Source organism: Seriola lalandi, unplaced genomic scaffold (genome assembly GCF_002814215.2).
Source record: "Seriola lalandi dorsalis isolate HSWRI2012SDOR001 ecotype SW California unplaced genomic scaffold, Sedor1 jcf7180002054795, whole genome shotgun sequence".
NCBI lineage: Eukaryota > Metazoa > Chordata > Actinopteri > Carangiformes > Carangidae > Seriola > Seriola lalandi.
In genome coordinates this window covers 2,378,093-2,393,383 of record NW_019525348.1, presented here as the reverse complement: position 1 = coordinate 2,393,383, position 15,291 = coordinate 2,378,093, and the positions used below count along the sequence as shown (strand labels likewise).

The 15,291-nt window shown below is 40.7% G+C and overlaps 1 protein-coding gene across 1 annotated transcript in view; it reads left to right on the top strand.

Annotated features, from left to right (window-relative positions):
- Positions 1 to 5,877: 5,877 nt before the first annotated feature.
- Positions 5,878 to 15,291, top strand: part of sertad2b (SERTA domain containing 2b) — a 38,385-nt gene continuing 28,971 nt past the window's right edge. The window contains exon 1 of the mRNA XM_023425825.2: positions 5,878 to 6,049. The gene's annotated coding sequence lies outside the window, so the exon portion shown is untranslated. The remainder of the gene's footprint in view (positions 6,050 to 15,291) is intronic.

Genomic DNA, 15,291 nt, shown 5'->3' with positions numbered 1-15,291 from the left:
TTGTTGTTGTGTTTTGTCTATTTGTGTTCATGTCTCTGTGTGGTCATCTTTGTGGTAGTTCACTGTCTCTTTGGAGTTGTTTATTTCAACCTACCATATCTACCAAAGTGGTAGATGTTTGGTGCATGGACTCTCCGAGTGCTATTTTGGTTCATGTAGGTGCAGCAGTGACAAAGAGCTGGGTGAGCTGGAATATAAATGAGAGGCAGTCACATAGCTGGTCTCATCACTCTGACACAGCTGGGCCAGTCACAGTGAAGCATGACAACAACAGCTCAACAAATGGAAAGACGCGACTCCAGGAAATCATGTTGTTGTCGAGATGGTGCGGAAATATTGATGACGCCGTTTATATGAATGCAACAATCTGACAGAAAGTGGCAGCAGATTGACATTGGTCCAGAAACAGATGTGGTTCTGAGACATCCATCCTCAGTTTCAAGACACATCATGATCCACCAGAATGTGAACAGCTCGATCTGCGCTGTCTCATTTGAATACACCTCCCACCCTTTCGCACGTCTCCTCCCGGCTGTGCACCACTGGCCACCAAAATACCACACAGAAATGAAAGTGTGGTTCAAGGTCAGGAAACAAACTTTGCTGAAAATCTTTGTGCTGCCATGAAAATAAGGCCCAGAATGTTAATTTGGTGAGTTTTCCCACCCATACGCAAATGTAATATATGTAAATATACTGAATTTCTATATATGAAATATACATTTTTATTTAAATGTGCATATATGTAAAAAAAATTACATAGGAAACCTATTCATATATTGACATATATATATCTAGCCTATACAAATATATACATTAATGTATGTTTGCTTATATGTTAGGCAGATGTTACATAAATATATATCCATCCCGCAGCCTGTCAGTATATGTTGATATTATATAGCCTCCAGTAGGGTCCAAAAGTCTGAGACCACTTTCCCAGAATGTGAAGATACATGTTTAAAATTTATGAGAAATTAATAAGAAAAACATATATAAATATATTGATCGAACATATATGTTGTTTTAATAAACTTGCATATATGTATGAAATATATAATGTTAACACATCATTTTTACATAGAACACATATGCTCGAGGATATGTGTTCATTGTAAAAATTCATCACATAGATAATTTTAATACACATTATAAACATATATCTTCATATATCCAGAAGATGAATATATGTGATAATAATATATCCCCTCATAGACGACATATATGGCAACATCACTCTTGATATAGCGACATATATATCATATATTACAATTCCATATGGGCGTGAATGATTGCTTTCAGGATGGAGGATGGCAGAGGCTGACGGTGGAGGTTTGGGTTGCAGCTTTCTGCCAGAATGACAGTAGAGGCTGCTGCTGCAGCTGCAGCCAGCTTGAGGAGGCTTGAGGGGCTGGAAGTGGCTGTATGTGGCTGTATGTGGAGGTTCAACATGTGTCTGTTCACCAGAATCAGTGGTAGCAGTTGGAGGCCAGGGCTGCAGGCAGGAGCTGGAGGAGACTGTGGGAGGAAGTTTGGGCTATAGCTCTCTGCCAGAATATACAGGTGGTGGCAGCAGCAGTGCAGGTTGTTGGACAATGCTGTAGGCGGATGTTCAGGCCGCCTTGTGTGTCCCCCATGAGATTAATCTGGCCATGACTCGGCTCCTTAGAGTCACGTTATACTGCAGACTCACAGGTAGTACAGAATGACTCAGATTGTGGGCAGTAACTTCAGTTAGGTCCTGAATTTCTGAGAGGCTTGTTCACAGATATTCTGTTCTCTTAAATAAACCAATGTGGCTGGAACATGTACTACTGAAAAATACATACAATATAGACACTGGCACTGGTCGTTTCTGTTGGATCAATGCTCCCATTGATTCTTTGTCTACCAGAATATTAATAATTTATCCCTCAGGGGTTTGTGCAACACGAGGAGCAGAGGCTGTTCCTGAGAATCTGTGTAGGAATTTGAGATGCAGTTCCCTCTGACAGCCAGAAGAGGTCGATGCAAATCAAGGTTTATCTAATCTTCCTTGTATATCGCTGTAAACCAGTCCAAAGCAAATACTGTGCAGTCCTCTGGGAGGTGGTGGAGCTGAGAGATGGGAGAAGATGCAGGTGCAGGGCTGGAAGAAAACAGAGAGCCAGTTATGGCAGAGTCCTGCTTCCCCAAGTCAGCCTGCTCAGTTTCAGAGGTCAGAGGTCAGCAGACCTTCAGTAAGCTTCCTGTATATGCACATAACTGTGTGTTTGTTTGTGTGTGTGTGTGTGTGTGTGTGTGTGTGTGTGTGTGTGTGTGTGTGTGTGTGACTGGTAAGATGAGGAGCTGAGCAAAAAATCATAATCTATGAGCTTGTGGACTCTATAGTGAGTCTATATTACATGTTTCTATCCACCTAACAAATACAGCAGTATAAGCCCCACAGTGACAGTGTCCATAGTGCTGAACTTTGAATTAGACAAAGTAGATTATGGTATTTTTTAGATACCAAGCATCTTAGGTAACTGGGTTGTAACTTACTCACTAACTGCCGGCTTGAAGCTTGGTGACGTAGTGACAACTCGCAGGGCCAGCTGGTAAACGGCTGTAGCTGGAGGGCTAATTGTTAACTTGCTAGGCAGCCTTGCTGGGCGTCGCTAGTCAGCACACATCATTTCATTCAATAAAAAGTTACTGAAGAGGGAAAACGTCGACTCGCTGGCTTAGATTAGCTCGGTCACTAAAGCAACAATAAGTTCACTCAAGATATTTGTACCATTGACTCCTGTCTCATAACTGTCTGCAAACTGTTCCTCTGTTGTGACACTGTTTTTACTGAAAAATAAAGGTAAGTACTGTCAAGACGGCTTTCTATTGAACTATATTTGAAACATTCACAAGGATTCATTTTGCTATCACAAGTGGATCACAGCAATTTCTAATGTTGCCATTAAATCCCGGTTGTGTCTAGTATTACCAGTGGTTGGTGTCATCGCCTACAGGAGAAGAAAATAATCACTGCTTCAGATGTAATATTTTGCCCCCTGCAGGACGTTAATTGTACTGCGTCAGTGTTTTCCCTCCTTTAGATGTTGGTTTCTTTGGTGAGAGTTTTTAAATTTTTTTACATTATACCACCTGTTAGCCAAAATAACCATTAAAACCATTAAAATAAAATATCACTGTGCCACTCTAGCATCCAGTGGATATTAATGTCAAAAAATAATTCATACAATTCTGGCTGTAAAACACAAATACTACTTTCAGACAGCAGCCGTGGGTCTAGGACTCATTCATATAAGACAGTTGTTACCCAGCTCCTAACTGTCAGCAAAGACTCCAGTCTGCAGTTTCAATGTAGTGTCTGACATGAGAGTTACACTCACATATACTGAATACTTTTCCAGGTCAAAGTTAAGTTTCAGTTTCACCTCTCTGTCTGTCAATCTGCACCCTCCCTCTCACTTGATTGCTCATGTGTGCCTTTTCTATTTCTCTCTCTCTCTCTCTCTCTCTCTTTTTCAGTACATCATTAAATGACATTTAAACATTGGTATCTTTCAATTCATTTCCAGTTCACCAAAGCCTGGGAGCGTCCAACCCTGGTCAAGAGGGGGGTCATGATGGAGGGTCGGCTGATGCGGGCTGACCCATTCAGATGTTACAGATGCCAATGTGTCATTTTGAATGGGGAGTAAATGTTGAATGTTAACTTTTGGAGATTGTTGAAAACATTTTTTAAGAATCTGCATTCTAGTCCTTAAGGTGGTGTGTGAAGTTTAACATTCATGGTGTCTGAGAAAACACATTCTAAACGCCTGTCACATGTAAGGAAGGCATTTCCTTCCTCAAAACAGATCATTTATTTATTTCTTCATTTGAAACCTGCATTGTTTACATCCATAGCTTGCAGTGTTCTTCTTCCCTGCCTCTGCAGCCCATTGCTATGTTTCTTTAACATGTCACCACCAACAGTGGACTAGTTTGAAATTTTGGCATGAACCTAGATGGTTCTACCCACATCCTCGTTTCCAAAAATACAAATGGTACATTAAAACATTTCTCCGCAGCCCTCCTAGTGGTCAAAAACTGTACAGGGTACAGGTAAAGGGGCTATTTGTAAGTTTTCTCTGCCGCTGAATGTGATTTCTTTCCAGGAACAGGCGGTGGTGATTGTCACGTGACAAGAGCTTCGGCCATCGTTGCATCTACAAAACAAGAGGTTATAATACGTCCTCTGAGCAGCGCTGCATGTTCAGGGCAGATTGGAGGCTTCAGTGAGTTGCTATCAGAAAGTGACGTTATGGGCCGGTTAGCATGCTAACTTCAGGAGAAGAAAAGCGATAGAGACAAGAGTTAACATTGGCGATGCTTTTCAACTCTGGAGACAGCTGTTTGTGAATAAAGGAATAAAGTTTGCTGAACGCACAACGTTTCCTCTTTACTGGTAAGTAAACAGCTGTTAATGCTAATGTTGACTATGTAGCAATATTAAAACTTACAAATAACTCCTTTAACACTAATCACTGAGCTTTTTCATAGTTCATCAAACCAGAGAGCCATCACCAGCAACTGTTTCCTTTTGACCATTGAGGTAAGGGCCCTCGTGTTTCTTCCATTAGCCAGGAGGACAGAGGACAAACATTAAAGGGATAGTTCAGGTTTTTTGACGTGGGGTTGTGTGAGGTATTCATGCATAATCGATACATCACCTGCATTAGATCTTGGGCAGCACGCTCCCAGTTAGGAGATACGACCGGGAGCACCCTGCAGACTAGCAGAGCTATGTGTTGCTGTGCACGGGGCCACCGGAAGAAACGTGTTTTAGACACTGACACGCCCACCGAGACATTCCGATATCTGTGCTCCCAGTCGGATCTCCTGGTCAGGATCTCCTGGTCAGATCTCCTGACTGGAAGCGCGCTGCCCAGGATCTAATGCAGGTAATGTAGGCTACAGACTATTCGTGACTACCTCACACAACCCCACGTCAAAAAACCTGAACTATCCCTTTAACAGGTGTGTGTGTGTCTGCAGTGTGAACTCTGAAGGAAATAAATGTTTGATTATATGTCATGTTAGGTGATTTAATGGTGATTGAAATAAAGAAGCAATTCACTGTTTCTTTGCCATGTTCATTATGAATCTGATCCCATTTATATTAATAAATATACATTCATATCTGTGTAACATATGAATATAACATGTGGCCTATAAGCTTACCCTCCCACCTGCCTTAAATGGTCAATGGGAATGATTTCCGCTGGAGTCCCTTTAAACCCGCACACACACAGAAACTGTGGAGGGTTGCGTGACTGCTCGCCACTGTGCCTGTTTCCGCACGGGGGCTATTGGCCGCCACCGCGGTGTGGGCGGGACACGACGTTCTGACTCAGCCCTGAGTCACCGCACGACATGTCTGTCACACATAGCCTGCTGCTGCGTTCACGGACCGTGCGAATTTATTAATTTCTTAAACTCGTGTCACATAAATATTCCAACGGGGAGGGAAATAAGTCAAGAGTAACCGACGTCTTACAGCTTGTAAAAATGTGTAGGGACTTACCAGTGGTGACCTATATGCTCATGTTTATATATTATAAGTCTAGGTATAGTTAATTTAACAGGTTTTGGATTGAATTGTTAAAATAAGTTATTAAATGGTAGGCCTACCTAAATTAGGCCTACTAGAGCTAGAACAAGCTCTAACTTTTAATCGTGTTTAACGTCTAAAATCCCTTTTGAGCTGAATTTGTATGTAAGTGTTGGCCGCCTACCTGCCGCCTACGGTCAGTGAAGTAGGTAGTTCATATTTACCATCTGCCTCATGACACGTGAATACAGCACCAGACAGGCTGATCTTACATGACTTCGCATTGGCCGCGATCTGTGACATTGGAGACGCTGGACTGAGCCTGGACCTGGTCCATCAGTTTTTTTGTAAAACAGAAATTTGACATCCCAGCAACAGCGGAGTGAGCTTTCTACCACAACAACATCCCGAAAGCCATTTCTTTCAAATCTATTTGCTACTTTAGCACCGTGCTGGACGGATCTGCCATAGAGGGTGAGTGTCTTAAACTGCGTCTTGAACTCTTGTACGGTGGACTGGTGTCTGGTGTTCTTGGTAGTGATGGTAAATGTTGTTTCTCTGCACCGCTCTCTGTCTGTATACGTGCGATTTAATGCGTCCGCGTGTTGCCTCCTCATTTAAAGCACCTCAAACATTTTCAAAAAGTATCTCCTGGTGTGGTAAACACAGGATGTGTACGGTCTAATGAATGGACAAGTAGTCTTGCCCATCTACATTAGTCAACGCTTCCACCAGAGGAAAAGCAGAGCGTGGAATTCCCGTTACGCACCATTGCATCGCGCGTGACAACCGCCAAACTACATTGGAAAAAATGTTGTTTTGTGGCTCTTGCTTATTTTTTTAATGCTAATACACAACAGCACAAGACTTGCGATAATATTTTTAATAGGAGTTGAAGCTGTTCTTAAAATCGGCATAGACATGACACACGACATATGATACAATGACAAATTAAAATGTGGTATTGTAATGGTTCATCTTGTATGGAGCCTACATTTGTCTTCTGTTGTAACAGTCGGGCTGCTGTAACGAACACAGTGAGTCAATTCTAAAAGTTAAAATTAGATGAAAATATATTATGTTCGGCACATTTGTATGACTCTAAAGATGTATATCCATTTTATTTTATGTAAGGAATAACTATTTTCACGGAGTCCAGTTTGAAATGAGACCTGAACCTTCAGGAGCAGGGTGAACTGGCTATGGTGTTCTCTCTTGTCGCTCCGGGAAAAGCAGTGCGCATTTACCGCTGTTGTTGCTGTTGCGGCTGCCACCATTATATAACCAAGTTGTCTTAAAAGCTCACACACCATCACTGACTGACAGACATATCCTGATCTGCTGCTGCGCTGCTCCAGTGCAGCACAGCATTCCCTACTTGGGCCCGATCTGCGCGCGCGCGCGCGCGCGCGCGTGTGTGTGTGTATGTGTGTATGTGTGGTGTCATCAAGTTCAAACTGATGGGATTGTAAGATAATTATTATTATTACATGGATAATTATTTAATGTATCTTTATTATTATCTCCTCCAAGGAGGTTATGTAGTTTTCACCTGTGTTTGTTTATTTGTCAGCAAGGTAAAGCAAAAGGTAATGAACCGGTTTGCACTGAACTTCATAGAGAGAAAGGTCATGGGTCAGGGATGAACACATTACATTTTGGGGCAGATCCAGATCATTTATGAATTAGATTTTTTTTCTCTGAAGTCTGGTGTATGTTGTTTGACATTGGCCTTGGTGGAAGTTCTCTGAGTGCCCTTCTTAGTATTGTTATTAGTAGTTGTAGGAGTATGCTCACGTGAAGTCTACACACTCATGTTTGCATGTGCATCTGTTGTAATGTTGCTACAATGTTTCTGTAGGGGTTGTTGTCATATTTTATAATGTATATATGTATATTTTTATATTTATATTTTTTATCACTCAGCAATCATATAACATTCTTATAGAGGTTCACCCTGTGTTACTGCTGTGTACTCACACAGTGGTTGAAAGTAACTAAGTACTTTTACTCTATTACTGAATTTAAGTAGCTTTAGGTACTTTAACTGAATATTTCCTTTTAATGCTATTATGTGTCTATACTCCACTAAATTTTGGAGGGAAATTTGTGATGTTTATCTCCACTTCATGTGTTTGACAGCTACTTTATAATTACTAATTATCTTTCAGAAAAAACCTTTGAATTAAGTTTTTTTTTTCCACCGTACCAGCTATTTACAAAGTGTAGTTATAAAAGGCTGGACATTCCCCAGACCTCTGACCTAATGCAAAATTTATACACAGAATTTATATTAATGAGTTATTTTGTGATTGATTAACCCATCCATTTTTCAGCTTATCCGGTCTGTTTGTGTTTGATGATTAATTAATTCCATTACTAGGAATCATTGTTATACAGGAGGAGCCATGGCTCTGGTTGTGGAGCAGGTTGTCAGCTGATCTCTGGCTTGGCTGTTTGATCTGCGCGGATGCACAAGCCGGTGCAGTTGTAGTGTCAGTCCCAAGCCTGGATAAATGGGAGAGTTGTGTTAAGAAGGGCATTGGTGAATACTGCAGAAACCTTATATCCAATATTCATCCAATAATCCATTCTTTGTTTCTTTCCCTACCAAACTGAAAATACCTAAACTATGAATTAGTCAGAATAAGCCCCACATACACCGGTAAGATGCATCAGTATTCATTAATAATGTCACATACAATAATATATCAGTGGCTTACAGGAGACATTTTCTGCATAACAACTACTTTTACTTTCGATACACTCAGTAACTACAGCTGATAATACGTCTGTACTTTTACTTTAGCATTTTGAATGCATTGCCTTGTAATGGAGTATTTTTACATCGTTATACTGACACTTTTACTCAAGTGTCTGAATCCTTCCTCCACCACTGCACTCCTGAAGACTTTATTGGTCACATTCTCTTTTCTGATTGTAGTACTAAGGGACTTTACTCTTCAGGTATATTTTCACAACACCAATCTAAAATACATGTGTACTCTCTGTATGGGTACTGCATCAGTCAGTCATTGTGACTGGCCTATGTAGGCCTGGCTTGGCCTGGCCTGAATGAATTGGCTGCCATCAAATAGCCATGGGTGCTGCCGGAACTTTGTCAACTAGATTACACAAGCAACCAGGCTTCTAATTTAGCAGCTAATCCAGATTAAGGTGCCGTGGTTCGTCTGTGTTCCCAGCCTGGGGCTCAGACGCTGCGGCCCGTCTGGCAGACGGAATCAGCAGCCGTCCAGCATCCACTGTCTCTGTCTGAACACCGAGATGATACATTCGGGGCCCTAAAATAAGGCCAGGTCCCTACAATACATCTCTTTTTGCTAGTAGAAATTTCCAAACCCATGCTGTGAGGAGAATAAAACTGGATAGAGGAAACTATCACCTGCCTGTCCTCCTCCAGAGAACGTTGTTCATAATACTGCCTTGATGATTTTTTATGATTTACTGATAGAAATGTGTGATTTGTGGTTTGCCTTTGCTCTCACTTATGATGATACAAAGTCAAGGATCAAATCTGGACTCACTTTGGTCTGTAACTGGTGAACTGTTACACACCCACACTGAACTGATTCCCACAGAAAAGCCACAAGACGGAGCAGGTGGTGCTCCAAGGGAAGGACACGTGAGTTTGTTCTCACCTGAAACTGAATTTCAGACACTTCAGATCTCAAATAAACCAATCCACAACTGACTGCAGGTCCAAATCTGAATGAAACACCTTAATAAGCATATATATATATATGTATACACACTGTATTCTTGATACAAATACAATTTTATGTTGTCCCCTGTGATGAAAATGTATGTATGATATAGAGAATATAAAAGTTTACCTACTTCACAATAGCGCTTTGTGTAAGGCAAGGGACAGGTGCTGTATTTCTCTCGGAGTTTGAAACCAGTAACTGGTGGTTGGGGGTTCGTTTTTTCTGACCTTCTCCTTTTAATGCATTTGGCATTCAATATGGAGAATGTGACAGAGAGACTGAAAGAGAGAGAGAGTGAGAGGGAGCGCTCTGTGAACTATAAATAGACAGTGGGAGAGTGGTTGTGATGATAGCATCACCACACAATAATCCCTCAGCAGGACTGGCGTTACTCCACTGCACTACACCAGCCTTAACAGTGAACAGGTATCCCCTCTACTTTCCCCTATAATCAGGGTTATCTGGCGAACCTGAGCCTCTGACCCTGCTCAGTTTCTCTGTGTGTAGATGTTGCATTAAGCTTGTTAATGTGGACCTGTGGGCAGAGAGGCATGTTTCACTCTGGCCAAAATAGTCTAAGTTCAGAATAATCCTTTTAATTTTGCAGTGTGCAGGGGCTAACTAGTCAGTCAGACTGCAGGCGGAGGTGCCGATTATGCTCCTGCAATACTGTAGGCTTTGACTGCCATTTGTTGAATGTCATGCTGGACCCTCACTGTGGCTCCCGTCAGCTATCAGTCACCAACCAAATATCGGCTATCATCAGCTTCAGCCCCAGGTATTGCAACCGGGAAATTAGTTAGCATTTTACTACTTCTGAGACTACAGAGGTTGTCGGGGACGATAAACATCATCATGTTGAACATGAAAACACGAACTTCTCACCAGTCCACCTTTACAGCCTTGTTGTGATTATATTTTCAAACTATTACTAACTCTGTAAGAAGAAAAGCTTTTGTAGAAAAGGTCAGAGCTAAATCAAACTCAAGTTAAGGTTCAGTGGTGGTGACATTAAAGTCATGTGACCGTGGTATAGTTGGTTTATAGCCTAACATTAGGTTTTTCCTCTGGTGATTTTATTTAGGCTTCAAACATCATAAAGTGGTGTTCATTAGCGAAGATTATCCTGCTGAACTAAATGTGTCAGTTTTATAACTTTTGTTGGTCACAGAGTTTATTATCTGCAATAATCCAGAAACCAGTGTTAAAATCTCACTGGATTTTTGTTGAGGGAACCGGGGTGACGCTAATATCTGCGTTGGCCTACAAAAATACATAATCCCTGTAGCACTGTATTGCTTTTTGACTGTTCGCTAAGCCCGGCCTCCTTTAGTTACCGATGCTATGCCTGTGTAGCTGCCCATTTTCAGCTCTGCATATGCTGCTAACAATGATATCTGGCAAATACTGAGCGTTTTGGTGGCAGATGTACCATCTGAAATGCCTAGTAACTGTGGAAACAATTGGTCCTTGATAATAGATGGAGGTAGACTGTACCTGGAACTTTTGGTTCAGTCAGTTCCTGTGGCCCATTGTTGTCTGCGGTTCCACCTCGGCCTAAAGTCCCGGGAAGATTATACAAGATTGTTATTATACATTACATTATTCACAGCACTTTGAGGACATACCATGAACGAAAATGCGGGACAAATTGTGTCCTGTAGTCATTCAATACAGGATGCAGCTCTTTATTTTCAAATACGGGACGATCCCGTATTATACATGATGGGTGGCACCCCTAGCCACTCTGGTTGTTGTGATCATTTATTTTTTGTAGTCCTGTTTCCGTTTTTTGACCTTCTCCTGGACCTGTTTCGCGCTGTGGAAAATGTTGAGCTCGCTCTCTGTGGACTTTTAAACATTGCGTGTGAAATATAATGCAGCGAGTACTCGACCAGTCAGAAATGTTCAGCACTGCAGACCACACCCCCCAATGTTCCTGAACCTTTGGAAAGGACTACCAGAGACGGTAGAGAAATCGAGATGCTTCATTTCCGATTATTTCCTGTATCTCTGTCACGTGGGTTTCTCCACCTCCCTGCCACTTTAGGAGACCGGAAGCAGGTCTGAGCGTATTCATTCCAATGGGCGGAGTAAACGAGATCACAGATCATGACAGATTCTTTCGTTCCATAGTCACAGAAATACGTTTCATGCCAGTTGCCTTGGCCTGAGGGAGGGGTTGAGGGACAATGCCCACTTAGGAGACTGGAACTGTGTCCCATTTCATACCATTGCCTGTAATGCGGTATCTTCTGTATAGAGGATCTTTGGTACTACCCCCCAACCAGGGACTTTTTTGGGGGTTGATCAACCCCGGAACTAAATGTAGACCTTGGTTCCTGTGGTTGAAACGCGGCTTTTCATTTCTAACCTGTGAACATAGACTGTGAACAAACAGATTTTATAAAGCTGTAGCTAGCTAGCTAATGAAGGTAAAATTAGCTCCACGTATTAGTTAAAGACCCTGTCTCTGGCTAAGTTTTTATTGTTTTAGGCCAACTCATTTTAAAACAAGAATGTTGTAAAAGGGTCTAAAGAAACGCTTGATGGCTACATACATGATATCGTGCTAAAATCATGAGGCTAAAGCTAACAGGTCCTTAAAGCTAACAGGTCCATTGTTCTTACATTGCAGTGTAGCACCAGTTAGGGCTAATATTGTAAGTATAATGAGGACAATTTTAAGATCATGTGGTTGTTTAGTTTATTTGTTCATATTATATCACTTAATACAATCTTGTGTAACATGGCTGAGTACGACAGAGCTGCTAATGTTTGCTTGAACTCTGATGGCATCCCGGAAACTCCAGTGGGAACATACTACACAATGGATGTATAAGTTGTTAACTGAGCATTATTAAACATAGGCTGTAAGCTTATTACACAGAGTGGTTAATATTGCTATAGTTAATGATTACTGCTTGACCTTGGAAGTAACAACCAGTTGATATTGTAGGAAGTTAGCAAGTAAGTTTGACATGCTAACAGCTTACATACACACTGTTGAAACCGTTCCTTATATTTTTGCCCTTATGTTTTTGGCTTTGCACAAGGCTAAAATGAAACTAAAATGAACTAAAATGAACTAAAATAAAAAGAAAAGACACTTTCAGGGTGGTATTTCTTAGTATAGAAAAAGCTTGTAATTTTTAGTTGTTTAGTTGGAACATGAGAGGCAACTTGATCAAATTCCCAGTGTAGCAAGCCTTTATTTTGACGTGAGGGTTTATTATGACACTGAAATGTACATAAGGAGCATTTGCATCTTATCAGCAATGTTTAATGGGATTGGAAGTGCAAAGACAAGACATACAGATTTTGTATTTCCCATCAATCCAGCATCATAATAGTATTTGTATGTGTGAGTATGTGTGTGTGTGTGTGTGTGTGGCAGCTCTACATTCTCAGTGCCTTTACTTTGAGCAGAGTGTTCACCATCGCTCCACCCCTTCAGGCACTGACCTCTTTTTCATTATTCACACAAGCAGCACCTTTTCTTGCTTCTTTCCTTCTCTGTCTCTCTCACATTATGATTTTGTTTTTGTGTGACATTGTCACACTTCATGAAATGCCTCATGTGTGCATGGATGTACTCTGTACAATCTGTACAATATGACCATTAGGCTATGTCTTTGATAAATGCTTCACTACATGATTGCATGAATGCTATCTTTCCTATTTCTTGGGATCTTGTAACTGGCAGCAATTAATAATAATTACTGATAATGAATCATAATATTCTAATTTAATGTTAAACAAAATATGCTGTACTTTGGCACAATAGTTCAATCTAGGCATGGAAGTTCATACTTGACCTTGAAAGATAATCCTTTGACAAAGATATTCCAACTCAAGGTCCATTTACTAGTTTTTCCTACAGCTTTCAGGCACATGGAATTCATCAGATGATGTTCTCACAGTTGTGAGATGGATCTGTTGACATGCACATAAAAACCCAACACAGACTAGAAAGTGGACCTTGAGTTGTTTTATAGAATTGTTTTTATATATTTATTATTATTATTATTATTATTGTAAAACACTTGAAACAATGTTGATTATAGCTCATATGTCATATTGTCAGTTTTAATTGTTCATTTATATATTTTTTACTTTAAATAGGTGCTTTAGAGAAAATGCTGTTGAAATGCATCAGAAACAACATTTTAGCTCTTAGGACCGACCTCATGATATGAGCATGAATCATTACATACATTCATTATACATTCTGTTTTCTGCTGTACCTACAGTATTTTTTATGATGTGCGTCACAATGCACTTAGTATCTAATGACTGAGGAAGTATTGTGATGTGTTCAGAGATCCAGAGGAGACAAGACTAAACAAGTGGAGGCACATACATGGAGACACACACACACACACACACACACACACACACACACACTTACACATACAAAAGGCACAGGAGCACGTATGGAGAGGGGGATCGGATGTCAGAAAAGCAGCGTTTGCAAAGCAGGCCTCTTAACAGGAGCCAAAAGAACAAAGTATTAATAATGGATAAGGCTGCATTTAAAGAGAGGATAGATAGATAGATAGATAGATAGATAGATAGATAGATAGATAGATAGATAGATAGATAGATAGATTGAGTTTGCTGCCTTGTCATACTTCCTACTGACAACTGAGCTTTCTCCATGGCAACTGAGCAAACCTGTTGTGCTGAGGAAGATGATGAAATGCGGTTGAAAGTTCTGGAAAAAGCCAGTGGACCATGAGTTTTTGTCAAACTACTGTTTCTAACGTCAACGCTGAGCTCGACGACACAGTCAGAGTGAAATAGCAGTCGAGCCAAATTAATGATTATTCTGCCTTATTCAGGTTTTATGAATCTCCTTAAACTCTGAAAATGAGCGTTCATGTTTTTATTATCTTACATTTGAACACAGTCTAAATGAGCTGTTAAGGTGGGCAATTTTGCAACGCCTGTTGGGAAAATGACATCCTCTGAACACCGTACATAAACTAAACCACTGACACTTGTACTTCTGTCTTTGTGAGGACAGTCAGTCACATGATGCATTTCCTAACCTCAAAACCTTACAACTAAATGTCTAACCCTAACCTAAACCTAATTCTAAGCCTGACCGTGAAACCAAGTCTTAACCAAGTCCAAACTCGAAGTTCTGAGTGCTGGCCAAAACATCCTCACAGCAATGGTTTCAAGCCAAAAGTTGTCCTCACAACCATGGCAACACACACACACACACACACACACACACACACACACACACACACACACACAGATGTTGAGTTGCTGAGATCTTATCGTGTTACCTCCCTCAGCTCCGTGACTCATTGCTCCACTACCTGTATAGTAGTCCATGTTACATCATGTACTCTGTTGGAATACCCCCTCCCACACACTTTTCCTCCCACTCCGTGACTGTGACTGTGACAGTGAGACTCTGCTGCTTAGTGCCCAACATGCAGCCTTGCATATTGAGAGAGCAGCTCAACATTAAACATTTAAAAACATACACACAAATACCAGTGTGTTTCTTGCACCCAACAACATGTGTGAGTTCAGGAACTGGATTATTTTCATGTTTCATGTTCAGATCTGATGAACATTTGGAATGTTGCATGTTATTGAATTGGATAAAATTTGGCTCCCAGTTTAAAAGAAAAGCTCTTAGTTGTCAGATGTTATCTAGGAACACTGTGTTTGACAAGTGGCTCCTGAATTCTGATGTTAGCAAGTTTAGTCAAGCGTCCATAATGATATATTCATTATTATTATTATTATTATTCAAGTGCTGAGATTCAAAACTAGTCACTTTTGATCACATCTCTTGAATGCATGTCTCACTAATTCAAAGCACGTTGAGTGTGAAGAAATCAATAAGTAATTATCATAAACAGCAGTGTCAGGTTTATACCATCAATCTGATCAGTTTATCTTATTTCAAAGAACAAAAATGGAGCCGTTCAGTCCCACAGATCAAACTCACTGTAGCCTGTA